The 19,055-nt window shown below is 49.4% G+C and overlaps 48 non-coding genes and 4 pseudogenes across 48 annotated transcripts; all 52 read left to right on the top strand.

The window, feature by feature from the left end:
• Positions 1 to 72: 72 nt before the first annotated feature.
• LOC149762213 (5S ribosomal RNA) lies at positions 73 to 191 on the top strand. Its single transcript, XR_016403421.1, has one exon. It is a non-coding gene; the product is annotated as a 5S ribosomal RNA (ribosomal RNA).
• A 246-nt stretch (positions 192 to 437) lies between these two features.
• On the top strand, positions 438 to 556 carry LOC149762212 (5S ribosomal RNA). Its single transcript, XR_016410232.1, has one exon. It is a non-coding gene; the product is annotated as a 5S ribosomal RNA (ribosomal RNA).
• A 246-nt stretch (positions 557 to 802) lies between these two features.
• LOC149762211 (5S ribosomal RNA) lies at positions 803 to 921 on the top strand. Its single transcript, XR_016407387.1, has one exon. It is a non-coding gene; the product is annotated as a 5S ribosomal RNA (ribosomal RNA).
• Positions 922 to 1,168: 247 nt separating this feature from the next.
• On the top strand, positions 1,169 to 1,287 carry LOC149762210 (5S ribosomal RNA). The gene has a single exon (XR_016403420.1). It is a non-coding gene; the product is annotated as a 5S ribosomal RNA (ribosomal RNA).
• A 246-nt stretch (positions 1,288 to 1,533) lies between these two features.
• On the top strand, positions 1,534 to 1,652 carry LOC149762209 (5S ribosomal RNA). The gene has a single exon (XR_016401344.1). It is a non-coding gene; the product is annotated as a 5S ribosomal RNA (ribosomal RNA).
• Positions 1,653 to 1,900: 248 nt separating this feature from the next.
• LOC149762208 (5S ribosomal RNA) lies at positions 1,901 to 2,019 on the top strand. The gene has a single exon (XR_016410231.1). It is a non-coding gene; the product is annotated as a 5S ribosomal RNA (ribosomal RNA).
• Positions 2,020 to 2,265: 246 nt separating this feature from the next.
• On the top strand, positions 2,266 to 2,384 carry LOC149762207 (5S ribosomal RNA; annotated as a pseudogene).
• Positions 2,385 to 2,630: 246 nt separating this feature from the next.
• Positions 2,631 to 2,749, top strand: LOC149762206 (5S ribosomal RNA). The gene has a single exon (XR_016400687.1). It is a non-coding gene; the product is annotated as a 5S ribosomal RNA (ribosomal RNA).
• A 246-nt stretch (positions 2,750 to 2,995) lies between these two features.
• LOC149762205 (5S ribosomal RNA) lies at positions 2,996 to 3,114 on the top strand. Its single transcript, XR_016401631.1, has one exon. It is a non-coding gene; the product is annotated as a 5S ribosomal RNA (ribosomal RNA).
• Positions 3,115 to 3,361: 247 nt separating this feature from the next.
• LOC149762204 (5S ribosomal RNA) lies at positions 3,362 to 3,480 on the top strand. Its single transcript, XR_016402154.1, has one exon. It is a non-coding gene; the product is annotated as a 5S ribosomal RNA (ribosomal RNA).
• A 246-nt stretch (positions 3,481 to 3,726) lies between these two features.
• LOC149762203 (5S ribosomal RNA) lies at positions 3,727 to 3,845 on the top strand. Its single transcript, XR_016400848.1, has one exon. It is a non-coding gene; the product is annotated as a 5S ribosomal RNA (ribosomal RNA).
• Positions 3,846 to 4,091: 246 nt separating this feature from the next.
• On the top strand, positions 4,092 to 4,210 carry LOC149762202 (5S ribosomal RNA). The gene has a single exon (XR_016410230.1). It is a non-coding gene; the product is annotated as a 5S ribosomal RNA (ribosomal RNA).
• A 246-nt stretch (positions 4,211 to 4,456) lies between these two features.
• LOC149762201 (5S ribosomal RNA) lies at positions 4,457 to 4,575 on the top strand. Its single transcript, XR_016410229.1, has one exon. It is a non-coding gene; the product is annotated as a 5S ribosomal RNA (ribosomal RNA).
• Positions 4,576 to 4,821: 246 nt separating this feature from the next.
• On the top strand, positions 4,822 to 4,940 carry LOC149762200 (5S ribosomal RNA). The gene has a single exon (XR_016402133.1). It is a non-coding gene; the product is annotated as a 5S ribosomal RNA (ribosomal RNA).
• Positions 4,941 to 5,186: 246 nt separating this feature from the next.
• On the top strand, positions 5,187 to 5,305 carry LOC149762199 (5S ribosomal RNA). Its single transcript, XR_016410228.1, has one exon. It is a non-coding gene; the product is annotated as a 5S ribosomal RNA (ribosomal RNA).
• Positions 5,306 to 5,551: 246 nt separating this feature from the next.
• On the top strand, positions 5,552 to 5,670 carry LOC149762198 (5S ribosomal RNA). Its single transcript, XR_016410227.1, has one exon. It is a non-coding gene; the product is annotated as a 5S ribosomal RNA (ribosomal RNA).
• Positions 5,671 to 5,916: 246 nt separating this feature from the next.
• On the top strand, positions 5,917 to 6,035 carry LOC149762197 (5S ribosomal RNA). Its single transcript, XR_016410226.1, has one exon. It is a non-coding gene; the product is annotated as a 5S ribosomal RNA (ribosomal RNA).
• A 246-nt stretch (positions 6,036 to 6,281) lies between these two features.
• On the top strand, positions 6,282 to 6,400 carry LOC149762196 (5S ribosomal RNA; annotated as a pseudogene).
• A 247-nt stretch (positions 6,401 to 6,647) lies between these two features.
• LOC149762195 (5S ribosomal RNA) lies at positions 6,648 to 6,766 on the top strand. The gene has a single exon (XR_016410225.1). It is a non-coding gene; the product is annotated as a 5S ribosomal RNA (ribosomal RNA).
• A 246-nt stretch (positions 6,767 to 7,012) lies between these two features.
• On the top strand, positions 7,013 to 7,131 carry LOC149762194 (5S ribosomal RNA). The gene has a single exon (XR_016410224.1). It is a non-coding gene; the product is annotated as a 5S ribosomal RNA (ribosomal RNA).
• Positions 7,132 to 7,377: 246 nt separating this feature from the next.
• LOC149762193 (5S ribosomal RNA) lies at positions 7,378 to 7,496 on the top strand. Its single transcript, XR_016405557.1, has one exon. It is a non-coding gene; the product is annotated as a 5S ribosomal RNA (ribosomal RNA).
• Positions 7,497 to 7,742: 246 nt separating this feature from the next.
• LOC149762192 (5S ribosomal RNA) lies at positions 7,743 to 7,861 on the top strand. Its single transcript, XR_016410223.1, has one exon. It is a non-coding gene; the product is annotated as a 5S ribosomal RNA (ribosomal RNA).
• Positions 7,862 to 8,107: 246 nt separating this feature from the next.
• LOC149762191 (5S ribosomal RNA) lies at positions 8,108 to 8,226 on the top strand. The gene has a single exon (XR_016402132.1). It is a non-coding gene; the product is annotated as a 5S ribosomal RNA (ribosomal RNA).
• Positions 8,227 to 8,472: 246 nt separating this feature from the next.
• LOC149762190 (5S ribosomal RNA) lies at positions 8,473 to 8,591 on the top strand. The gene has a single exon (XR_016410221.1). It is a non-coding gene; the product is annotated as a 5S ribosomal RNA (ribosomal RNA).
• A 246-nt stretch (positions 8,592 to 8,837) lies between these two features.
• LOC149762189 (5S ribosomal RNA) lies at positions 8,838 to 8,956 on the top strand. Its single transcript, XR_016410220.1, has one exon. It is a non-coding gene; the product is annotated as a 5S ribosomal RNA (ribosomal RNA).
• Positions 8,957 to 9,202: 246 nt separating this feature from the next.
• Positions 9,203 to 9,321, top strand: LOC149762188 (5S ribosomal RNA). Its single transcript, XR_016410219.1, has one exon. It is a non-coding gene; the product is annotated as a 5S ribosomal RNA (ribosomal RNA).
• Positions 9,322 to 9,567: 246 nt separating this feature from the next.
• On the top strand, positions 9,568 to 9,686 carry LOC149762187 (5S ribosomal RNA). Its single transcript, XR_016407386.1, has one exon. It is a non-coding gene; the product is annotated as a 5S ribosomal RNA (ribosomal RNA).
• Positions 9,687 to 9,933: 247 nt separating this feature from the next.
• On the top strand, positions 9,934 to 10,052 carry LOC149762186 (5S ribosomal RNA). The gene has a single exon (XR_016410218.1). It is a non-coding gene; the product is annotated as a 5S ribosomal RNA (ribosomal RNA).
• Positions 10,053 to 10,298: 246 nt separating this feature from the next.
• Positions 10,299 to 10,417, top strand: LOC149762185 (5S ribosomal RNA). The gene has a single exon (XR_016410217.1). It is a non-coding gene; the product is annotated as a 5S ribosomal RNA (ribosomal RNA).
• Positions 10,418 to 10,663: 246 nt separating this feature from the next.
• On the top strand, positions 10,664 to 10,782 carry LOC149762184 (5S ribosomal RNA). The gene has a single exon (XR_016408752.1). It is a non-coding gene; the product is annotated as a 5S ribosomal RNA (ribosomal RNA).
• Positions 10,783 to 11,029: 247 nt separating this feature from the next.
• LOC149762183 (5S ribosomal RNA) lies at positions 11,030 to 11,148 on the top strand. The gene has a single exon (XR_016410216.1). It is a non-coding gene; the product is annotated as a 5S ribosomal RNA (ribosomal RNA).
• A 246-nt stretch (positions 11,149 to 11,394) lies between these two features.
• On the top strand, positions 11,395 to 11,513 carry LOC149762182 (5S ribosomal RNA). The gene has a single exon (XR_016410215.1). It is a non-coding gene; the product is annotated as a 5S ribosomal RNA (ribosomal RNA).
• Positions 11,514 to 11,759: 246 nt separating this feature from the next.
• On the top strand, positions 11,760 to 11,878 carry LOC149762181 (5S ribosomal RNA). Its single transcript, XR_016407385.1, has one exon. It is a non-coding gene; the product is annotated as a 5S ribosomal RNA (ribosomal RNA).
• Positions 11,879 to 12,125: 247 nt separating this feature from the next.
• LOC149762180 (5S ribosomal RNA) lies at positions 12,126 to 12,244 on the top strand. The gene has a single exon (XR_016403419.1). It is a non-coding gene; the product is annotated as a 5S ribosomal RNA (ribosomal RNA).
• A 246-nt stretch (positions 12,245 to 12,490) lies between these two features.
• On the top strand, positions 12,491 to 12,609 carry LOC149762179 (5S ribosomal RNA). The gene has a single exon (XR_016401343.1). It is a non-coding gene; the product is annotated as a 5S ribosomal RNA (ribosomal RNA).
• A 248-nt stretch (positions 12,610 to 12,857) lies between these two features.
• Positions 12,858 to 12,976, top strand: LOC149762178 (5S ribosomal RNA). The gene has a single exon (XR_016402813.1). It is a non-coding gene; the product is annotated as a 5S ribosomal RNA (ribosomal RNA).
• A 246-nt stretch (positions 12,977 to 13,222) lies between these two features.
• Positions 13,223 to 13,341, top strand: LOC149762177 (5S ribosomal RNA; annotated as a pseudogene).
• A 246-nt stretch (positions 13,342 to 13,587) lies between these two features.
• On the top strand, positions 13,588 to 13,706 carry LOC149762176 (5S ribosomal RNA). The gene has a single exon (XR_016400584.1). It is a non-coding gene; the product is annotated as a 5S ribosomal RNA (ribosomal RNA).
• Positions 13,707 to 13,952: 246 nt separating this feature from the next.
• On the top strand, positions 13,953 to 14,071 carry LOC149762175 (5S ribosomal RNA). Its single transcript, XR_016401630.1, has one exon. It is a non-coding gene; the product is annotated as a 5S ribosomal RNA (ribosomal RNA).
• A 247-nt stretch (positions 14,072 to 14,318) lies between these two features.
• On the top strand, positions 14,319 to 14,437 carry LOC149762174 (5S ribosomal RNA). Its single transcript, XR_016402153.1, has one exon. It is a non-coding gene; the product is annotated as a 5S ribosomal RNA (ribosomal RNA).
• Positions 14,438 to 14,683: 246 nt separating this feature from the next.
• Positions 14,684 to 14,802, top strand: LOC149762173 (5S ribosomal RNA). Its single transcript, XR_016402592.1, has one exon. It is a non-coding gene; the product is annotated as a 5S ribosomal RNA (ribosomal RNA).
• Positions 14,803 to 15,048: 246 nt separating this feature from the next.
• On the top strand, positions 15,049 to 15,167 carry LOC149762172 (5S ribosomal RNA). Its single transcript, XR_016410214.1, has one exon. It is a non-coding gene; the product is annotated as a 5S ribosomal RNA (ribosomal RNA).
• Positions 15,168 to 15,413: 246 nt separating this feature from the next.
• LOC149762171 (5S ribosomal RNA) lies at positions 15,414 to 15,532 on the top strand. The gene has a single exon (XR_016410213.1). It is a non-coding gene; the product is annotated as a 5S ribosomal RNA (ribosomal RNA).
• A 246-nt stretch (positions 15,533 to 15,778) lies between these two features.
• Positions 15,779 to 15,897, top strand: LOC149762170 (5S ribosomal RNA; annotated as a pseudogene).
• A 246-nt stretch (positions 15,898 to 16,143) lies between these two features.
• On the top strand, positions 16,144 to 16,262 carry LOC149762169 (5S ribosomal RNA). The gene has a single exon (XR_016400481.1). It is a non-coding gene; the product is annotated as a 5S ribosomal RNA (ribosomal RNA).
• A 246-nt stretch (positions 16,263 to 16,508) lies between these two features.
• LOC149762168 (5S ribosomal RNA) lies at positions 16,509 to 16,627 on the top strand. Its single transcript, XR_016401629.1, has one exon. It is a non-coding gene; the product is annotated as a 5S ribosomal RNA (ribosomal RNA).
• A 247-nt stretch (positions 16,628 to 16,874) lies between these two features.
• LOC149762167 (5S ribosomal RNA) lies at positions 16,875 to 16,993 on the top strand. The gene has a single exon (XR_016403725.1). It is a non-coding gene; the product is annotated as a 5S ribosomal RNA (ribosomal RNA).
• A 246-nt stretch (positions 16,994 to 17,239) lies between these two features.
• LOC149762166 (5S ribosomal RNA) lies at positions 17,240 to 17,358 on the top strand. The gene has a single exon (XR_016403724.1). It is a non-coding gene; the product is annotated as a 5S ribosomal RNA (ribosomal RNA).
• A 246-nt stretch (positions 17,359 to 17,604) lies between these two features.
• On the top strand, positions 17,605 to 17,723 carry LOC149762165 (5S ribosomal RNA). Its single transcript, XR_016410212.1, has one exon. It is a non-coding gene; the product is annotated as a 5S ribosomal RNA (ribosomal RNA).
• A 246-nt stretch (positions 17,724 to 17,969) lies between these two features.
• Positions 17,970 to 18,088, top strand: LOC149762164 (5S ribosomal RNA). The gene has a single exon (XR_016410210.1). It is a non-coding gene; the product is annotated as a 5S ribosomal RNA (ribosomal RNA).
• A 246-nt stretch (positions 18,089 to 18,334) lies between these two features.
• LOC149762163 (5S ribosomal RNA) lies at positions 18,335 to 18,453 on the top strand. Its single transcript, XR_016412539.1, has one exon. It is a non-coding gene; the product is annotated as a 5S ribosomal RNA (ribosomal RNA).
• Positions 18,454 to 18,699: 246 nt separating this feature from the next.
• On the top strand, positions 18,700 to 18,818 carry LOC149762162 (5S ribosomal RNA). Its single transcript, XR_016410209.1, has one exon. It is a non-coding gene; the product is annotated as a 5S ribosomal RNA (ribosomal RNA).
• Positions 18,819 to 19,055: the final 237 nt, after the last annotated feature.

The following is a 19,055-nucleotide window of genomic DNA, read 5'->3' as shown; positions in this document are numbered from 1 at the left end:
GGCAGCGCGAATGTCTCGGGCCGTCGAGGTCTGCTGCTTTGTCATAAAAGGGAGTTTCGAAGGGCATATCATGGGTGCGATCATACCAGCACTAATGCACCGGATCCCATCAGAACTCCGCAGTTAAGCGTGCTTGGGCGAAAGTAGTACTAGGATGGGTGACCCCCTGGGAAGTCCTCGTGTTGCACCCCTTTTATTTTTTGCCCGCTTTTTTCTTTTTTGATAACATTTATTTTTAATTTTTTGGCTTTTGGCTTTTCCTCTTCGGATAATTTTTTTCCCTCGAAAATAAACTGAGTCCGGAGACTCGCGGTGCCATGCCGCATAGCGGAACAGCGCATTGAATCCTACGCCAGAACGGCCTCGGCAGCGCGAATGTCTCGGGCCGTCGAGGTCTGCTGCTTTGTCATAAAAGGGAGTTTCGAAGGGCATGTCATGGGTGCGATCATACCAGCACTAATGCACCGGATCCCATCAGAACTCCGCAGTTAAGCGTGCTTGGGCGAGAGTAGTACTAGGATGGGTGACCCCCTGGGAAGTCCTCGTGTTGCACCCCTTTTATTTTTTGCCCGCTTTTTTATTTTTTGATAACATTTATTTTTTATTTTTCGGCTTTTGGCTTTTCCTCTTCGGATAATTTTTTTCCCCCGAAAATAAACTGAGTCCGGAGACTGGCGGTGCCATGCCGCATAACGGAACAGCGTGTTGAATCCTACGCCAGAACGGCCCCGGCAGCGCGAATGTCTCGGGCCGTCGAGGTCTGCTACTTTGTCATATAAGGGAGTTTCGAAGGGCATGTCTTGGGTGCGATCATACCAGCACTAATGCACCGGATCCTATCAGAACTCCGCAGTTAAGCGTGCTTGGGCGAGAGTAGTACTAGGATGGGTGACCCCCTGGGAAGTCCTCATGTTGCACCCTTTTTATTTTTTGCCCGCTTTTTTATTTTTTGATAATATTTATTTTTAATTTTTTGGCTTTTGGCTTTTCCTCTTCGGATAATTTTTTTCCCCCGACAATAAACTGGGTCCGGAGACTGGCGGTGCCATGCCGCATAGCGGGACCAGCGCGTTGAATCCTACGCCAGAACGGCCCCGGCAGCGCGAATGTCTCGGGCCGTCGAGGTCTGCTGCTTTGTCATAAAAGGGAGTTTCGAAGGGCATATCATGGGTGCGATCATACCAGCACTAATGCACCGGATCCCATCAGAACTCCGCAGTTAAGCGTGCTTGGGCGAAAGTAGTACTAGGATGGGTGACCCCCTGGGAAGTCCTCGTGTTGCACCCCTTTTATTTTTTGCCCGCTTTTTTCTTTTTTGATAACATTTATTTTTAATTTTTTGGCTTTTGGCTTTTCCTCTTCGGATAATTTTTTTCCCTCGAAAATAAACTGAGTCCGGAGACTCGCGGTGCCATGCCGCATAGCGGAACAGCGCATTGAATCCTACGCCAGAACGGCCCCGGCAGCGCGAATGTCTCGGGCCGTCGAGGTCTGCTGCTTTGTCATAAAAGGGAGTTTCGAAGGGCATGTCATGGGTGCGATCATACCAGCACTAATGCTCCGGATCCCATCAGAACTCCGCAGTTAAGCGTGCTTGGGCGAGAGTAGTACTAGGATGGGTGACCCCCTGGGAAGTCCTCGTGTTGCACCCTTTTTATTTTTTTCTCCACTTTTTTATTTTTTGATAATATTTATTTTTAATTTTTCGGCTTTTGGCTTTTCCTCTTCGGATAATTTTTTTCCCCCGAAAATAAACTAAGTCCGGAGACTGGCGGTGCCATGCCGCATAGCGGGAATAGCGCGTTGAATCCTACGCCAGAACGGCCCCGGCGGCGCGAATGTCTCGGGCCGTCGAGGTCTGCTGCTTTGTCATAAAAGGGAGTTTCGATGGGCATGTCATGGGTGCGATCATACCAGCACTAATGCACCGGATCCCATCAGAACTCCGCAGTTAAGCGTGCTTGGGCGAGAGTAGTACTAGGATGGGTGACCCCCTGGGAAGTCCTCGTGTTGCACCCCTTTTATTTTTTGCCCGCTTTTTTATTTTTTGATAATATTTATTTTTAATTTTTCGGCTTTTGGCTTTTCCTCTTCGGATAATTTTTTTCCCCCGAAAATAAACTGAGTCCGGAGACTCGCGGTGCCATGCCGCATAGCGGAACAGCGCGTTGAATCCTACGCCAGAACGGCCCCGGCAGCACGAATGTCTCGGGCCGTCGCGGTCTGCTGCTTTGTCATAAAAGGGAGTTTCGAAGGGCATGTCATGGGTGCGATCATACCAGCACTAATGCACCGGATCCCATCATAACTCCGCAGTTAGGCGTGCTTGGGCGAGAGAAGTACTAGGATGGGTGACCCCCTGGGAAGTCCTCGTGTTGCACCCTTTTTATTTTTTGCCCGCTTTTTTATTTTTTGATAATATTTATTTTCAATTTTTTGGCTTTTGGCTTTTCCTCTTCGGATAATTTTTTTCCCTCGAAAATAAACTGAGTCCGGAGACTCGCGGTGCCATGCCGCATAGCGGAACAGCGCATTGAATCCTACGCCACAACGGCCTCGGCAGCGCGAATGTCTCGGGCCGTCGAGGTCTGCTGCTTTGTCATAAAAGGGTGTTTCGATGGGCATGTCATGGGTGCGATCATACCAGCACTAATGCACCGGATCCCATCAGAACTCCGCAGTTAAGCGTGCTTGGGCGAGAGTAGTACTAGGATGGGTGACCCCCTGGGAAGACCTCGTGTTGCACCCCTTTTATTTTTTGCCCGCTTTTTTATTTTTTGATAATATTTATTTTTAATTTTTCGGCTTTTGGCTTTTTCTCTTCGGATAATTTTTTTCCCCCGAAAATAAACTGAGTCCGGAGACTCGCGGTGCCATGCCGCATAGCGGAACAGCGCGTTGAATCCTACGCCAGAACGGCCCCGGCAGCGCGAATGTCTCGGGCCGTCGAGGTCTGCTGCTTTGTCATAAAAGGGAGTTTCGAAGGGCATGTCATGGGTGCGATCATACCAGCACTAATGCACCGGATCCCATCAGAACTCCGCAGTTAAGCGTGCTTGGGCGAGAGTTGTACTAGGATGGGTGACCCCCTGGGAAGTCCTCGTGTTGCACCCTTTTTATTTTTTTCTCCACTTTTTTATTTTTTGATAACATTTATTTTTTATTTTTCGGCTTTTGGCTTTTCCTCTTCGGATAATTTTTTTCCCCCGAAAATAAACTGAGTCCGGAGACTGGCGGTGCCATGCCGCATAGCGGAACAGCGCGTTGAATCCTACGCCAGAACGGCCCCGGCAGCGCGAATGTCTCGGGCCGTCGAGGTCTGCTGCTTTGTCATAAAAGGGAGTTTCGATGGGCATGTCATGGGTGCGATCATACCAGCACTAATGCACCGGATCCCATCAGAACTCCGCAGTTAAGCGTGCTTGGGTGAGAGTAGTACTAGGATGGGTGACCCCCTGGGAAGTCCTCGTGTTGCACCCCTTTTATTTTTTGCCCGCTTTTTTATTTTTTGATAATATTTATTTTTAATTTTTCGGCTTTTGGCTTTTCCTCTTCGGATAATTTTTTTCCCCCGAAAATAAACTGAGTCTGGAGACTCGCGGTGCCATGCCGCATAGCGGAACAGCGCGTTGAATCCTACGCCAGAACGGCCCCGGCAGCGCGAATGTCTCGGGCCGTCGAGGTCTGCTGCTTTGTCATAAAAGGGAGTTTCGAAGGGCATATCATGGGTGCGATCATACCAGTACTAATGCACCGGATCCCATCAGAACTCCGCAGTTAAGCGTGCTTGGGCGAGAGTAGTACTAGGATGGGTGACCCCCTGGGAAGTCCTCGTGTTGCACCCCTTTTATTTTTTGCCCGCTTTTTTCTTTTTTGATAACATTTATTTTTAATTTTTTGGCTTTTGGCTTTTCCTCTTCGGATAATTTTTTTCCCTTGAAAATAAACTGAGTCCGGAGACTCGCGGTGCCATGCCGCATAGCGGAACAGCGCATTGAATCCTACGCCAGAACGGCCCCGGCGGCGCGAATGTCTCGGGCCGTCGAGGTCTGCTGCTTTGTCATAAAAGGGTGTTTCGATGGGCATGTCATGGGTGCGATCATACCAGCACTAATGCACCGGATCCCATCAGAACTCCGCAGTTAAGCGTGCTTGGGCGAGAGTAGTACTAGGATGGGTGACCCCCTGGGAAGTCCTCGTGTTGCACCCCTTTTATTTTTTGCCCGCTTTTTTATTTTTTGATAATATTTATTTTTAATTTTTCGGCTTTTGGCTTTTCCTCTTCGGATAATTTTTTTCCCCCGAAAATAAACTGAGTCCGGAGACTCGCGGTGCCATGCCGCATAGCGGAACAGCGCCTTGAATCCTACGCCAGAACGGCCCCGGCAGCGCGAATGTCTCGGGCCGTCGAGGTCTGCTGCTTTGTCATAAAAGGGTGTTTCGATGGGCATGTCATGGGTGCGATCATACCAGCACTAATGCACCGGATCCCATCAGAACTCCGCAGTTAAGCGTGCTTGGGCGAGAGTAGTACTAGGATGGGTGACCCCCTGGGAAGTCCTCGTGTTGCACCCCTTTTATTTTTTGCCCGCTTTTTTATTTTTTGATAATATTTATTTTTAATTTTTCGGCTTTTGGCTTTTCCTCTTCGGATAATTTTTTTCCCCCGAAAATAAACTGAGTCCGGAGACTCGCGGTGCCATGCCGCATAGCGGAACAGCGCGTTGAATCCTACGCCAGAACGGCCCCGGCAGCGCGAATGTCTCGGGCCGTCGAGGTCTGCTGCTTTGTCATAAAAGGGAGTTTCGAAGGGCATGTCATGGGTGCGATCATACCAGCACTAATGCACCGGATCCCATCAGAACTCCGCAGTTAAGCGTGCTTGGGCGAGAGTAGTACTAGGATGGGTGACCCCCTAGGAAGTCCTCGTGTTGCACCCCTTTTATTTTTTGCCCGCTTTTTTATTTTTTGATAACATTTATTTTTTATTTTTCGGCTTTTGGCTTTTCCTCTTCGGATAATTTTTTTCCCCCGAAAATAAACTGAGTCCGGAGACTGGCGGTGCCATGCCGCATAGCGGAACAGCGCGTTAAATCCTACGCCAGAACGGCTCCGGCAGCGCGAATGTCTCGGGCCGTCGAGGTCTGCTGCTTTGTCATAAAAGGGAGTTTCGAAGGGCATGTCATGGGTGCGATCATACCAGCACTAATGCACCGGATCCCATCAGAACTCCGCAGTTAAGCGTGCTTGGGCGAGAGTAGTACTAGGATGGGTGACCCCCTGGGAAGTCCTCGTGTTGCACCCCTTTTATTTTTTGCCCGCTTTTTTATTTTTTGATAACATTTATTTTTTATTTTTCGGCTTTTGGCTTTTCCTCTTCGGATAATTTTTTTCTCCCGAAAATAAACTGAGTCCGGAGACTGGCGGTGCCATGCCGCATAGCGGAACAGCGTGTTGAATCCTACGCCAGAACGGCCCCGGCAGCGCGAATGTCTCGGGCCGTCGAGGTCTGCTACTTTGTCATAAAAGGGAGTTTCGAAGGGCATGTCATGGGTGCGATCATACCAGCACTAATGCACCGGATCCCATCAGAACTCCGCAGTTAAGCGTGCTTGGGCGAGAGTAGTACTAGGATGGGTGACCCCCTGGGAAGTCCTCGTGTTGCACCCCTTTTATTTTTTGCCCGCTTTTTTATTTTTTGATAACATTTATTTTTTATTTTTCGGCTTTTGGCTTTTCCTCTTCGGATAATTTTTTTCTCCCGAAAATAAACTGAGTCCGGAGACTGGCGGTGCCATGCCGCATAGCGGAACAGCGTGTTGAATCCTACGCCAGAACGGCCTCGGCAGCGCGAATGTCTCGGGCCGTCGAGGTCTGCTGCTTTGTCATAAAAGGGAGTTTCGAAGGGCATGTCATGGGTGCGATCATACCAGCACTAATGCACCGGATCCCATCAGAACTCCGCAGTTAAGCGTGCTTGGGCGAGAGTAGTACTAGGATGGGTGACCCCCTGGGAAGTCCTCGTGTTGCACCCCTTTTATTTTTTGCCCGCTTTTTTATTTTTTGATAACATTTATTTTTTATTTTTCGGCTTTTGGCTTTTCCTCTTCGGATAATTTTTTTCCCCCGAAAATAAACTGAGTCCGGAGACTGGCGGTGCCATGCCGCATAGCGGAACAGCGTGTTGAATCCTACGCCAGAACGGCCCCGGCAGCGCGAATGTCTCGGGCCGTCGAGGTCTGCTACTTTGTCATATAAGGGAGTTTCGAAGGGCATGTCTTGGGTGCGATCATACCAGCACTAATGCACCGGATCCTATCAGAACTCCGCAGTTAAGCGTGCTTGGGCGAGAGTAGTACTAGGATGGGTGACCCCCTGGAAAGTCCTCATGTTGCACCCTTTTTATTTTTTGCCCGCTTTTTTATTTTTTGATAATATTTATTTTTAATTTTTTGGCTTTTGGCTTTTCCTCTTCGGATAATTTTTTTCCCCCGACAATAAACGGGGTCCGGAGACTGGCGGTGCCATGCCGCATAGCGGGACCAGCGCGTTGAATCCTACGCCAGAACGGCCCCGGCAGCGCGAATGTCTCGGGCCGTCGAGGTCTGCTGCTTTGTCATAAAAGGGAGTTTCGAAGGGCATATCATGGGTGCGATCATACCAGCACTAATGCACCGGATCCCATCAGAACTCCGCAGTTAAGCGTGCTTGGGCGAGAGTAGTACTAGGATGGGTGACCCCCTGGGAAGTCCTCGTGTTGCACCCCTTTTATTTTTTGCCCGCTTTTTTCTTTTTTGATAACATTTATTTTTAATTTTTTGGCTTTTGGCTTTTCCTCTTCGGATAATTTTTTTCCCTCGAAAATAAACTGAGTCCGGAGACTCGCGGTGCCATGCCGCATAGCGGAACAGCGCATTGAATCCTACGCCAGAACGGCCTCGGCAGCGCGAATGTCTCGGGCCGTCGAGGTCTGCTGCTTTGTCATAAAAGGGAGTTTCGAAGGGCATGTCATGGGTGCGATCATACCAGCACTAATGCACCGGATCCCATCAGAACTCCGCAGTTAAGCGTGCTTGGGCGAGAGTAGTACTAGGATGGGTGACCCCCTGGGAAGTCCTCGTGTTGCACCCCTTTTATTTTTTGCCCGCTTTTTTATTTTTTGATAACATTTATTTTTTATTTTTCGGCTTTTGGCTTTTCCTCTTCGGATAATTTTTTTCTCCCGAAAATAAACTGAGTCCGGAGACTGGCGGTGCCATGCCGCATAGCGGAACAGCGTGTTGAATCCTACGCCAGAACGGCCCCGGCAGCGCGAATGTCTCGGGCCGTCGAGGTCTGCTACTTTGTCATATAAGGGAGTTTCGAAGGGCATGTCTTGGATGCGATCATACCAGCACTAATGCACCGGATCCTATCAGAACTCCGCAGTTAAGCGTGCTTGGGCGAGAGTAGTACTAGGATGGGTGACCCCCTGGGAAGTCCTCGTGTTGCACCCCTTTTATTTTTTGCCCGCTTTTTTATTTTTTGATAATATTTATTTTTAATTTTTCGGCTTTTGGCTTTTCCTCTTCGGATAATTTTTTTCCCCCGAAAATAAACTGAGTCCGGAGACTCGCGGTGCCATGCCGCATAGCGGAACAGCGCCTTGAATCCTACGCCAGAACGGCCCCGGCAGCGCGAATGTCTCGGGCCGTCGAGGTCTGCTGCTTTGTCATAAAAGGGTGTTTCGATGGGCATGTCATGGGTGCGATCATACCAGCACTAATGCACCGGATCCCATCAGAACTCCGCAGTTAAGCGTGCTTGGGCGAGAGTAGTACTAGGATGGGTGACCCCCTGGGAAGTCCTCGTGTTGCACCCCTTTTATTTTTTGCCCGCTTTTTTATTTTTTGATAATATTTATTTTTAATTTTTCGGCTTTTGGCTTTTCCTCTTCGGATAATTTTTTTCCCCCGAAAATAAACTGAGTCCGGAGACTCGCGGTGCCATGCCGCATAGCGGAACAGCGCGTTGAATCCTACGCCAGAACGGCCCCGGCAGCGCGAATGTCTCGGGCCGTCGAGGTCTGCTGCTTTGTCATAAAAGGGAGTTTCGAAGGGCATGTCATGGGTGCGATCATACCAGCACTAATGCACCGGATCCCATCAGAACTCCGCAGTTAAGCGTGCTTGGGCGAGAGTAGTACTAGGATGGGTGACCCCCTAGGAAGTCCTCGTGTTGCACCCCTTTTATTTTTTGCCCGCTTTTTTATTTTTTGATAACATTTATTTTTTATTTTTCGGCTTTTGGCTTTTCCTCTTCGGATAATTTTTTTCCCCCGAAAATAAACTGAGTCCGGAGACTGGCGGTGCCATGCCGCATAGCGGAACAGCGCGTTAAATCCTACGCCAGAACGGCTCCGGCAGCGCGAATGTCTCGGGCCGTCGAGGTCTGCTGCTTTGTCATAAAAGGGAGTTTCGAAGGGCATGTCATGGGTGCGATCATACCAGCACTAATGCACCGGATCCCATCAGAACTCCGCAGTTAAGCGTGCTTGGGCGAGAGTAGTACTAGGATGGGTGACCCCCTGGGAAGTCCTCGTGTTGCACCCCTTTTATTTTTTGCCCGCTTTTTTATTTTTTGATAACATTTATTTTTTATTTTTCGGCTTTTGGCTTTTCCTCTTCGGATAATTTTTTTCTCCCGAAAATAAACTGAGTCCGGAGACTGGCGGTGCCATGCCGCATAGCGGAACAGCGTGTTGAATCCTACGCCAGAACGGCCCCGGCAGCGCGAATGTCTCGGGCCGTCGAGGTCTGCTACTTTGTCATAAAAGGGAGTTTCGAAGGGCATGTCATGGGTGCGATCATACCAGCACTAATGCACCGGATCCCATCAGAACTCCGCAGTTAAGCGTGCTTGGGCGAGAGTAGTACTAGGATGGGTGACCCCCTGGGAAGTCCTCGTGTTGCACCCCTTTTATTTTTTGCCCGCTTTTTTATTTTTTGATAACATTTATTTTTTATTTTTCGGCTTTTGGCTTTTCCTCTTCGGATAATTTTTTTCTCCCGAAAATAAACTGAGTCCGGAGACTGGCGGTGCCATGCCGCATAGCGGAACAGCGTGTTGAATCCTACGCCAGAACGGCCTCGGCAGCGCGAATGTCTCGGGCCGTCGAGGTCTGCTGCTTTGTCATAAAAGGGAGTTTCGAAGGGCATGTCATGGGTGCGATCATACCAGCACTAATGCACCGGATCCCATCAGAACTCCGCAGTTAAGCGTGCTTGGGCGAGAGTAGTACTAGGATGGGTGACCCCCTGGGAAGTCCTCGTGTTGCACCCCTTTTATTTTTTGCCCGCTTTTTTATTTTTTGATAACATTTATTTTTTATTTTTCGGCTTTTGGCTTTTCCTCTTCGGATAATTTTTTTCCCCCGAAAATAAACTGAGTCCGGAGACTGGCGGTGCCATGCCGCATAGCGGAACAGCGTGTTGAATCCTACGCCAGAACGGCCCCGGCAGCGCGAATGTCTCGGGCCGTCGAGGTCTGCTACTTTGTCATATAAGGGAGTTTCGAAGGGCATGTCTTGGGTGCGATCATACCAGCACTAATGCACCGGATCCTATCAGAACTCCGCAGTTAAGCGTGCTTGGGCGAGAGTAGTACTAGGATGGGTGACCCCCTGGGAAGTCCTCATGTTGCACCCTTTTTATTTTTTGCCCGCTTTTTTATTTTTTGATAATATTTATTTTTAATTTTTTGGCTTTTGGCTTTTCCTCTTCGGATAATTTTTTTCCCCCGACAATAAACGGGGTCCGGAGACTGGCGGTGCCATGCCGCATAGCGGGACCAGCGCGTTGAATCCTACGCCAGAACGGCCCCGGCAGCGCGAATGTCTCGGGCCGTCGAGGTCTGCTGCTTTGTCATAAAAGGGAGTTTCGAAGGGCATATCATGGGTGCGATCATACCAGCACTAATGCACCGGATCCCATCAGAACTCCGCAGTTAAGCGTGCTTGGGCGAGAGTAGTACTAGGATGGGTGACCCCCTGGGAAGTCCTCGTGTTGCACCCCTTTTATTTTTTGCCCGCTTTTTTCTTTTTTGATAACATTTATTTTTAATTTTTTGGCTTTTGGCTTTTCCTCTTCGGATAATTTTTTTCCCTCGAAAATAAACTGAGTCCGGAGACTCGCGGTGCCATGCCGCATAGCGGAACAGCGCATTGAATCCTACGCCAGAACGGCCTCGGCAGCGCGAATGTCTCGGGCCGTCGAGGTCTGCTGCTTTGTCATAAAAGGGAGTTTCGAAGGGCATGTCATGGGTGCGATCATACCAGCACTAATGCACCGGATCCCATCAGAACTCCGCAGTTAAGCGTGCTTGGGCGAGAGTAGTACTAGGATGGGTGACCCCCTGGGAAGTCCTCGTGTTGCACCCCTTTTATTTTTTGCCCGCTTTTTTATTTTTTGATAACATTTATTTTTTATTTTTCGGCTTTTGGCTTTTCCTCTTCGGATAATTTTTTTCTCCCGAAAATAAACTGAGTCCGGAGACTGGCGGTGCCATGCCGCATAGCGGAACAGCGTGTTGAATCCTACGCCAGAACGGCCCCGGCAGCGCGAATGTCTCGGGCCGTCGAGGTCTGCTACTTTGTCATATAAGGGAGTTTCGAAGGGCATGTCTTGGATGCGATCATACCAGCACTAATGCACCGGATCCTATCAGAACTCCGCAGTTAAGCGTGCTTGGGCGAGAGTAGTACTAGGATGGGTGACCCCCTGGGAAGTCCTCATGTTGCACCCTTTTTATTTTTTGCCCGCTTTTTTATTTTTTGATAATATTTATTTTTAATTTTTTGGCTTTTGGCTTTTCCTCTTCGGATAATTTTTTTCCCCCGACAATAAACTGGGTCCGGAGACTGGCGGTGCCATGCCGCATAGCGGGACCAGCGCGTTGAATCCTACGCCAGAACGGCCCCGGCAGCGCGAATGTCTCGGGCCGTCGAGGTCTGCTGCTTTGTCATAAAAGGGAGTTTCGAAGGGCATATCATGGGTGCGATCATACCAGCACTAATGCACCGGATCCCATCAGAACTCCGCAGTTAAGCGTGCTTGGGCGAGAGTAGTACTAGGATGGGTGACCCCCTGGGAAGTCCTCGTGTTGCACCCCTTTTATTTTTTGCCCGCTTTTTTCTTTTTTGATAACATTTATTTTTAATTTTTTGGCTTTTGGCTTTTCCTCTTCGGATAATTTTTTTCCCTCGAAAATAAACTGAGTCCGGAGACTCGCGGTGCCATGCCGCATAGCGGAACAGCGCATTGAATCCTACGCCAGAACGGCCTCGGCAGCGCGAATGTCTCGGGCCGTCGAGGTCTGCTGCTTTGTCCTAAAAGGGAGTTTCGAAGGGCATGTCATGGGTGCGATCATACCAGCACTAATGCACCGGATCCCATCAGAACTCCGCAGTTAAGCGTGCTTGGGCGAGAGTAGTACTAGGATGGGTGACCCCCTGGGAAGTCCTCGTGTTGCACCCCTTTTATTTTTTGCCCGCTTTTTTATTTTTTGATAACATTTATTTTTTATTTTTCGGCTTTTGGCTTTTCCTCTTCGGATAATTTTTTTCCCCCGAAAATAAACTGAGTCCGGAGACTGGCGGTGCCATGCCGCATAACGGAACAGCGTGTTGAATCCTACGCCAGAACGGCCCCGGCAGCGCGAATGTCTCGGGCCGTCGAGGTCTGCTACTTTGTCATATAAGGGAGTTTCGAAGGGCATGTCTTGGGTGCGATCATACCAGCACTAATGCACCGGATCCTATCAGAACTCCGCAGTTAAGCGTGCTTGGGCGAGAGTAGTACTAGGATGGGTGACCCCCTGGGAAGTCCTCATGTTGCACCCTTTTTATTTTTTGCCCGCTTTTTTATTTTTTGATAATATTTATTTTTAATTTTTTGGCTTTTGGCTTTTCCTCTTCGGATAATTTTTTTCCCCCGACAATAAACTGGGTCCGGAGACTGGCGGTGCCATGCCGCATAGCGGGACCAGCGCGTTGAATCCTACGCCAGAACGGCCCCGGCAGCGCGAATGTCTCGGGCCGTCGAGGTCTGCTGCTTTGTCATAAAAGGGAGTTTCGAAGGGCATATCATGGGTGCGATCATACCAGCACTAATGCACCGGATCCCATCAGAACTCCGCAGTTAAGCGTGCTTGGGCGAAAGTAGTACTAGGATGGGTGACCCCCTGGGAAGTCCTCGTGTTGCACCCCTTTTATTTTTTGCCCGCTTTTTTCTTTTTTGATAACATTTATTTTTAATTTTTTGGCTTTTGGCTTTTCCTCTTCGGATAATTTTTTTCCCTCGAAAATAAACTGAGTCCGGAGACTCGCGGTGCCATGCCGCATAGCGGAACAGCGCATTGAATCCTACGCCAGAACGGCCCCGGCAGCGCGAATGTCTCGGGCCGTCGAGGTCTGCTGCTTTGTCATAAAAGGGAGTTTCGAAGGGCATGTCATGGGTGCGATCATACCAGCACTAATGCTCCGGATCCCATCAGAACTCCGCAGTTAAGCGTGCTTGGGCGAGAGTAGTACTAGGATGGGTGACCCCCTGGGAAGTCCTCGTGTTGCACCCTTTTTATTTTTTTCTCCACTTTTTTATTTTTTGATAATATTTATTTTTAATTTTTCGGCTTTTGGCTTTTCCTCTTCGGATAATTTTTTTCCCCCGAAAATAAACTGAGTCCGGAGACTGGCGGTGCCATGCCGCATAGCGGGAATAGCGCGTTGAATCCTACGCCAGAACGGCCCCGGCGGCGCGAATGTCTCGGGCCGTCGAGGTCTGCTGCTTTGTCATAAAAGGGAGTTTCGATGGGCATGTCATGGGTGCGATCATACCAGCACTAATGCACCGGATCCCATCAGAACTCCGCAGTTAAGCGTGCTTGGGCGAGAGTAGTACTAGGATGGGTGACCCCCTGGGAAGTCCTAGTGTTGCACCCCTTTTATTTTTTGCCCGCTTTTTTATTTTTTGATAATATTTATTTTTAATTTTTCGGCTTTTGGCTTTTCCTCTTCGGATAATTTTTTTCCCCCGAAAATAAACTGAGTCCGGAGACTCGCGGTGCCATGCCGCATAGCGGAACAGCGCGTTGAATCCTACGCCAGAACGGCCCCGGCAGCACGAATGTCTCGGGCCGTCGCGGTCTGCTGCTTTGTCATAAAAGGGAGTTTCGAAGGGCATGTCATGGGTGCGATCATACCAGCACTAATGCACCGGATCCCATCATAACTCCGCAGTTAGGCGTGCTTGGGCGAGAGAAGTACTAGGATGGGTGACCCCCTGGGAAGTCCTCGTGTTGCACCCTTTTTATTTTTTGCCCGCTTTTTTATTTTTTGATAATATTTATTTTCAATTTTTTGGCTTTTGGCTTTTCCTCTTCGGATAATTTTTTTCCCTCGAAAATAAACTGAGTCCGGAGACTCGCGGTGCCATGCCGCATAGCGGAACAGCGCATTGAATCCTACGCCACAACGGCCTCGGCAGCGCGAATGTCTCGGGCCGTCGAGGTCTGCTGCTTTGTCATAAAAGGGTGTTTCGATGGGCATGTCATGGGTGCGATCATACCAGCACTAATGCACCGGATCCCATCAGAACTCCGCAGTTAAGCGTGCTTGGGCGAGAGTAGTACTAGGATGGGTGACCCCCTGGGAAGACCTCGTGTTGCACCCCTTTTATTTTTTGCCCGCTTTTTTATTTTTTGATAATATTTATTTTTAATTTTTCGGCTTTTGGCTTTTTCTCTTCGGATAATTTTTTTCCCCCGAAAATAAACTGAGTCCGGAGACTCGCGGTGCCATGCCGCATAGCGGAACAGCGCGTTGAATCCTACGCCAGAACGGCCCCGGCAGCGCGAATGTCTCGGGCCGTCGAGGTCTGCTGCTTTGTCATAAAAGGGAGTTTCGAAGGGCATGTCATGGGTGCGATCATACCAGCACTAATGCACCGGATCCCATCAGAACTCCGCAGTTAAGCGTGCTTGGGCGAGAGTTGTACTAGGATGGGTGACCCCCTGGGAAGTCCTCGTGTTGCACCCTTTTTATTTTTTTCTCCACTTTTTTATTTTTTGATAACATTTATTTTTTATTTTTCGGCTTTTGGCTTTTCCTCTTCGGATAATTTTTTTCCCCCGAAAATAAACTGAGTCCGGAGACTGGCGGTGCCATGCCGCATAGCGGAACAGCGCGTTGAATCCTACGCCAGAACGGCTCCGGCAGCGCGAATGTCTCGGGCCGTCGAGGTCTGCTGCTTTGTCATAAAAGGGAGTTTCGATGGGCATGTCATGGGTGCGATCATACCAGCACTAATGCACCGGATCCCATCAGAACTCCGCAGTTAAGCGTGCTTGGGTGAGAGTAGTACTAGGATGGGTGACCCCCTGGGAAGTCCTCGTGTTGCACCCCTTTTATTTTTTGCCCGCTTTTTTATTTTTTGATAATATTTATTTTTAATTTTTCGGCTTTTGGCTTTTCCTCTTCGGATAATTTTTTTCCCCCGAAAATAAACTGAGTCTGGAGACTCGCGGTGCCATGCCGCATAGCGGAACAGCGCGTTGAATCCTACGCCAGAACGGCCCCGGCAGCGCGAATGTCTCGGGCCGTCGAGGTCTGCTGCTTTGTCATAAAAGGGAGTTTCGAAGGGCATATCATGGGTGCGATCATACCAGCACTAATGCACCGGATCCCATCAGAACTCCGCAGTTAAGCGTGCTTGGGCGAGAGTAGTACTAGGATGGGTGACCCCCTTGGAAGTCCTCGTGTTGCACCCCTTTTATTTTTTGCCCGCTTTTTTCTTTTTTGATAACATTTATTTTTAATTTTTTGGCTTTTGGCTTTTCCTCTTCGGATAATTTTTTTCCCTTGAAAATAAACTGAGTCCGGAGACTCGCGGTGCCATGCCGCATAGCGGAACAGCGCATTGAATCCTACGCCAGAACGGCCCCGGCGGCGCGAATGTCTCGGGCCGTCGAGGTCTGCTGCTTTGTCATAAAAGGGTGTTTCGATGGGCATGTCATGGGTGCGATCATACCAGCACTAATGCACCGGATCCCATCAGAACTCCGCAGTTAAGCGTGCTTGGGCGAGAGTAGTACTAGGATGGGTGACCCCCTGGGAAGTCCTCGTGTTGCACCCCTTTTATTTTTTGCCCGCTTTTTTATTTTTTGATAATATTTATTTTTAATTTTTCGGCTTTTGGCTTTTCCTCTTCGGATAATTTTTTTCCCCCGAAAATAAACTGAGTCCGGAGACTCGCGGTGCCATGCCGCATAGCGGAACAGCGCCTTGAATCCTACGCCAGAACGGCCCCGGCAGCGCGAATGTCTCGGGCCGTCGAGGTCTGCTGCTTTGTCATAAAAGGGTGTTTCGATGGGCATGTCATGGGTGCGATCATACCAGCACTAATGCACCGGATCCCATCAGAACTCCGCAGTTAAGCGTGCTTGGGCGAGAGTAGTACTAGGATGGGTGACCCCCTGGGAAGTCCTCGTGTTGCACCCCTTTTATTTTTTGCCCGCTTTTTTATTTTTTGATAATATTTATTTTTAATTTTTCGGCTTTTGGCTTTTCCTCTTCGGATAATTTTTTTCCCCCGAAAATAAACTGAGTCCGGAGACTCGCGGTGCCATGCCGCATAGCGGAACAGCGCGTTGAATCCTACGCCAGAACGGCCCCGGCAGCACGAATGTCTCGGGCCGTCGCGGTCTGCTGCTTTGTCATAAAAGGGAGTTTCGAAGGGCATGTCATGGGTGCGATCATACCAGCACTAATGCACCGGATCCCATCATAACTCCGCAGTTAGGCGTGCTTGGGCGAGAGAAGTACTAGGATGGGTGACCCCCTGGGAAGTCCTCGTGTTGCACCCTTTTTATTTTTTGCCCGCTTTTTTGTTTTTTGGTAATATTTATTTTCAATTTTTTGGCTTTTGGCTTTTCCTCTTCGGATAATTTTTTTCCCTCGAAAATAAACTGAGTCCGGAGACTCGCGGTGCCATGCCGCATAGCGGAACAGCGCATTGAATCCTACGCCACAACGGCCTCGGCAGCGCGAATGTCTCGGGCCGTCGAGGTCTGCTGCTTTGTCATAAAAGGGTGTTTCGATGGGCATGTCATGGGTGCGATCATACCAGCACTAATGCACCGGATCCCATCAGAACTCCGCAGTTAAGCGTGCTTGGGCGAGAGTAGTACTAGGATGGGTGACCCCCTGGGAAGACCTCGTGTTGCACCCCTTTTATTTTTTGCCCGCTTTTTTATTTTTTGATAATATTTATTTTTAATTTTTCGGCTTTTGGCTTTTTCTCTTCGGATAATTTTTTTCCCCCGAAAATAAACTGAGTCCGGAGACTCGCGGTGCCATGCCGCATAGCGGAACAGCGCGTTGAATCCTACGCCAGAACGGCCCCGGCAGCGCGAATGTCTCGGGCCGTCGAGGTCTGCTGCTTTGTCATAAAAGGGAGTTTCGAAGGGCATGTCATGGGTGCGATCATACCAGCACTAATGCACCGGATCCCATCAGAACTCCGCAGTTAAGCGTGCTTGGGCGAGAGTTGTACTAGGATGGGTGACCCCCTGGGAAGTCCTCGTGTTGCACCCTTTTTATTTTTTTCTCCACTTTTTTATTTTTTGATAACATTTATTTTTTATTTTTCGGCTTTTGGCTTTTCCTCTTCGGATAATTTTTTTCCCCCGAAAATAAACTGAGTCCGGAGACTGGCGGTGCCATGCCGCATAGCGGAACAGCGCGTTGAATCCTACGCCAGAACGGCTCCGGCAGCGCGAATGTCTCGGGCCGTCGAGGTCTGCTGCTTTGTCATAAAAGGGAGTTTCGATGGGCATGTCATGGGTGCGATCATACCAGCACTAATGCACCGGATCCCATCAGAACTCCGCAGTTAAGCGTGCTTGGGGGAGAGTAGTACTAGGATGGGTGACCCCCTGGGAAGTCCTCGTGTTGCACCCCTTTTATTTTTTGCCCGCTTTTTTATTTTTTGATAATATTTATTTTTAATTTTTCGGCTTTTGGCTTTTCCTCTTCGGATAATTTTTTTCCCCCGAAAATAAACTGAGTCCGGAGACTCGCGGTGCCATGCCGCATAGCGGAACAGCGCGTTGAATCCTACGCCAGAACGGCTCCGGCAGCGCGAATGTCTCGGGCCGTCGAGGTCTGCTGCTTTGTCATAAAAGGGAGTTTCGATGGGCATGTCATGGGTGCGATCATACCAGCACTAATGCACCGGATCCCATCAGAACTCCGCAGTTAAGCGTGCTTGGGGGAGAGTAGTACTAGGATGGGTGACCCCCTGGGAAGTCCTCGTGTTGCACCCCTTTTATTTTTTGCCCGCTTTTTTATTTTTTGATAATATTTATTTTTAATTTTTCGGCTTTTGGCTTTTCCTCTTCGGATAATTTTTTTCCCCCGAAAATAAACTGAGTCTGGAGACTCGCGGTGCCATGCCGCATAGCGGAACAGCGCGTTGAATCCTACGCCAGAACGGCCCCGGCAGCGCGAATGTCTCGGGCCGTCGAGGTCTGCTGCTTTGTCATAAAAGGGAGTTTCGAAGGGCATATCATGGGTGCGATCATACCAGCACTAATGCACCGGATCCCATCAGAACTCCGCAGTTAAGCGTGCTTGGGCGAGAGTAGTACTAGGATGGGTGACCCCCTGGGAAGTCCTCGTGTTGCACCCCTTTTATTTTTTGCCCGCTTTTTTCTTTTTTGATAACATTTATTTTTAATTTTTTGGCTTTTGGCTTTTCCTCTTCGGATAATTTTTTTCCCTTGAAAATAAACTGAGTCCGGAGACTCGCGGTGCCATGCCGCATAGCGGAACAGCGCATTGAATCCTACGCCAGAACGGCCCCGGCGGCGCGAATGTCTCGGGCCGTCGAGGTCTGCTGCTTTGTCATAAAAGGGTGTTTCGATGGGCATGTCATGGGTGCGATCATACCAGCACTAATGCACCGGATCCCATCAGAACTCCGCAGTTAAGCGTGCTTGGGCGAGAGTAGTACTAGGATGGGTGACCCCCTGGGAAGTCCTCGTGTTGCACCCCTTTTATTTTTTGCCCGCTTTTTTATTTTTTGATAATATTTATTTTTAATTTTTCGGCTTTTGGCTTTTCCTCTTCGGATAATTTTTTTCCCCCGAAAATAAACTGAGTCCGGAGACTCGCGGTGCCATGCCGCATAGCGGAACAGCGCCTTGAATCCTACGCCAGAACGGCCCCGGCAGCGCGAATGTCTCGGGCCGTCGAGGTCTGCTGCTTTGTCATAAAAGGGTGTTTCGATGGGCATGTCATGGGTGCGATCATACCAGCACTAACGCACCGGATCCCATCAGAACTCCGCAGTTAAGCGTGCTTGGGCGAGAGTAGTACTAGGATGGGTGACCCCCTGGGAAGTCCTCGTGTTGCACCCCTTTTATTTTTTGCCCGCTTTTTTATTTTTTGATAATATTTATTTTTAATTTTTCGGCTTTTGGCTTTTCCTCTTCGGATAATTTTTTTCCCCCGAAAATAAACTGAGTCTGGAGACTCGCGGTGCCATGCCGCATAGCGGAACAGCGCGTTGAATCCTACGCCAGAACGGCCCCGGCAGCGCGAATGTCTCGGGCCGTCGAGGTCTGCTGCTTTGTCATAAAAGGGAGTTTCGAAGGGCATATCATGGGTGCGATCATACCAGCACTAATGCACCGGATCCCATCAGAACTCCGCAGTTAAGCGTGCTTGGGCGAGAGTAGTACTAGGATGGGTGACCCCCTGGGAAGTCCTCGTGTTGCACCCCTTTTATTTTTTGCCCGCTTTTTTCTTTTTTGATAACATTTATTTTTAATTTTTTGGCTTTTGGCTTTTCCTCTTCGGATAATTTTTTTCCCTTGAAAATAAACTGAGTCCGGAGACTCGCGGTGCCATGCCGCATAGCGGAACAGCGCATTGAATCCTACGCCAGAACGGCCCCGGCGGCGCGAATGTCTCGGGCCGTCGAGGTCTGCTGCTTTGTCATAAAAGGGTGTTTCGATGG

This window comes from Phoenix dactylifera, chromosome 4, assembly GCF_051530095.1.
Source record: "Phoenix dactylifera cultivar Ajwa chromosome 4, Ajwa_hap1_PhDact_Kaust_v1.1, whole genome shotgun sequence".
NCBI classification, from domain to species: Eukaryota; Viridiplantae; Streptophyta; class Magnoliopsida; order Arecales; family Arecaceae; genus Phoenix; species Phoenix dactylifera.
Note: the sequence above shows the minus strand (reverse complement) of the source record. Positions and strands in the feature narration are given on the sequence as shown.